The sequence below is a fragment of the Oxyura jamaicensis genome, chromosome 12 (genome assembly GCF_011077185.1).
Source record: "Oxyura jamaicensis isolate SHBP4307 breed ruddy duck chromosome 12, BPBGC_Ojam_1.0, whole genome shotgun sequence".
NCBI lineage: Eukaryota > Metazoa > Chordata > Aves > Anseriformes > Anatidae > Oxyura > Oxyura jamaicensis.
In genome coordinates this window covers 9868090-9870902 of record NC_048904.1, presented here as the reverse complement: position 1 = coordinate 9870902, position 2813 = coordinate 9868090, and positions in this window count along the sequence as shown.

Sequence of the window (2813 nt, the reverse complement as noted above, 5' to 3'; positions counted from 1 at the left end):
CCGCCGGGGGGGGGGGGGGAGGGGCCCGCCCCCCCCCCCCCCCCCCCCCCCCCCCGCAACCGGGCCGGGAGGGTTTTTTGGGGGCTTTCAGCACCCCCAGTGCGGAGCTGGAGGGGCTCAAAGCCATTTCCTCCCAGCATCTCCATCCCGGCTGGTCCCAGGGTGGTGGGGACAGTTTGGGGACAGCTGCTGGGGGGCACCGGCCCCGGGAAGGACCCTGGCAGAGGGCAGGGTTGTGGCAGCCCTGGCACAGCTCTCCTGGAAGGGCCTCGGCCAGGACCTGGTCCGCCACAGCTCGTGGTCATCCCGGGGGGCTCAAACGCCTGCCCTGGAGCCAGCTTTGGGGGTCCCTCCTGCCCCACATCTCCTGGTGCAAAGGGCAGAGGATGCTGGTGGCCGAGAGCTGCCCCAAAGCTGCTGGAGAGCCCCCAGCAGGAAAACTGCAGCTGGAGGGAGGGGGCAAAGGGAGAAAACGCCAGCAAGGTGGGCAGTCTGGGGGGCAATGGCTCTGGGGGACCCTGGCACCCCACGGTGCCCCAGCCTCACCTCCTGCCCACCGCAGGACCACACACTGGGGTTTGGGACCCCATCCTCCCATCGGTGCCTGTCCCTACCCGGGCTTACCCAGGCTGATGGGCACCAGCGTGCCCCGTGCCACCTCCCCACGTCCCCAGCGCCCCACGTACCTGTGCCCTCCCTGCCCCACTTGGGGACAGCAACCCAGGGGCTCCCCTCTGACTGCAGGGGGGCAGCGGGCAGCTCCAGGGGCATCTTCCTGCGGGCGGCGAGGGGAGCAGCGAGGGGGTCCCCGGGGCCACCTCGCAGCTGGGGGCCCGGGACAGGGCCACCTGCCACCCTGCGAGGATGCTCCAGGGCCGGCTGCAGGCAACTTTCCCAGGCACAGGCTGTTCCCAAGCAGGGGAGGAGCGGCGTTGCCCCCTCTCCTCTTAAAGGCGCAGCAAGCAGCGCATCCCCTCCTCTTCGTCAGCCAGCCCCTCGTTGGGTCCCAGCCCTGGCCCCCAAACCCAGCCAAATGGCTCCAAAGACCACCGTGGCCACGGGTTTCCCCCTGCCCAGCCCACGCCCGTGGGTCCAGCCGCAGGTCTGATGTCCCCAGGTCAAGACCGTCCCCAAACCCTCCTCCTGCCAGAGCTCGCTTAATGAAGGCAGGGCGGCCTGTCCCAATTAGACAAGGGGCATCGTTAAACAGGGAGCCGAGGGGGCTGCCAAGGGCTCTGCGGCTGGCCCCGGGCCCGGCGCTGGCGGAGCAGTGGGCACGGGTGGCACGGGGTCGCCCCGGCACACGGGGTGATGCTCGGAGGCTGCCCCGACCCCGGTAGCGTGGCCGGCACTGGTGTGGGGTGGCCAGCAAGCCCTGCTGGCACGGGGACTGCCTCACCAGCAGCATCCCGTGTGTGTTGACACAGGAGGGGGACACGCAGGGGGCCCCAAAATCAGGGCGTCCCTACCTGCAACACGAGGGGCTGGCGGTGCTCCCCGGCTCCTCGCATACCAGGGCCAGGGAAGGAATCTGCCTCTGCGGAGGGCGAGCACCAGGTGCGAGTGACTCACGCTGCTCGGGCTGCCGAGGGCTGTGCGAGCCCCTTTCCCCCCCCAGGACTGCTGCAGGCAGCCCCTGCACCCTGCACCCACCCTCCCCACGCCGCTTTCTGCTCCCTGCCTCCCTCCAGCCTTTGTCCCTGCAGCCCCCAGCCTGGCCTGTGCCCTGCAGCCCCGCTGGGAACATCCCCAAAGGCTGCCGGTCCTTCCCAAACCACGCGGGCTGGCAGCCAGTGCTTGTTCCCGCAGCCCACGCTCGGGGTTCCCCATCTCCCGGCTGGGCTGGCCCCAAAGGGGAGCACGCGGATCCCCCCTCCGCTTGCGTTGATCAAAATGTGCAAGGCTAATTCTAACCCAAATGTGCAACCCTAATTCTAACCCAAATCCCAACCCTAACTCCAACCCTATTCCTAATCCCAGCCCCGTGCCCGCCGGGCACCATTCGGAGAGCAGACACACGGAGAGCACCGCAGCGGAGCCTGCCCTGCCCCGCGCGTGCCGGGCAGGGTGGTGGGAACCCAGAGCAGATCTCTGTGCTGCAGCCCCAGGTGAAGCTGCACCCCTCTGCCCACCCTGTCCACAGCCCTACGTCCACAAGCTACAGGATTCGGGGCTTTCGGCTTCAGGACGAGGCCGAACCAGGGGCCAAGGCTGGGTGCACGGGGCTGGGAGAGCTGCGGCCCCCGAGCAGGGTGCTGGGGGCTTCACGAGCAGGGGGCACGGGGGCTGCGGGGCTGAGGAGCAGCGGGGGGCTGGCGCCGAGCGGGGAAGCAGCGCGGGGAGGAGGAGCTGGCCGGGCCGCAGGGGAAGGCGCCCGCGGCGGGGCTGGTTGGGACACGCTCCAGGAATGTCTCCCAGCACCCCCCCCCCCCCCCCCCCAGCAAACCCGGGCACAGCTCTTCCGTGCCCCGGGGGGCATCTCGGCGCACCCCGCCTGGTGTTGCCGCTCAGGTGGCAGACGGAGAGCCCCCTCCCTGCCCAGCGGCTGCGGGATGCGCCCGTTTTTGGGGTCACGGGCACCCCGCGGGCAGCACTGGGACGGGGGTGAAGGGCAACGGAGACGTGGCCCCGTTTAGGTCCCCGTCTGCCCGTGTCAGGGCTCCCCGGGGCTGCGGCAGAGGGGCCGCGCGTCCCTGCCCAGAAACTGTTGTGTCTGGAGGCTGCAGCCCAGATGCTGCCGCACGCCAGCCTCTCCCGGAGCTGCGCTGGACCACGGCCAGCCCCGCCGCCGACGTGGACGGGGCTCATGGAGG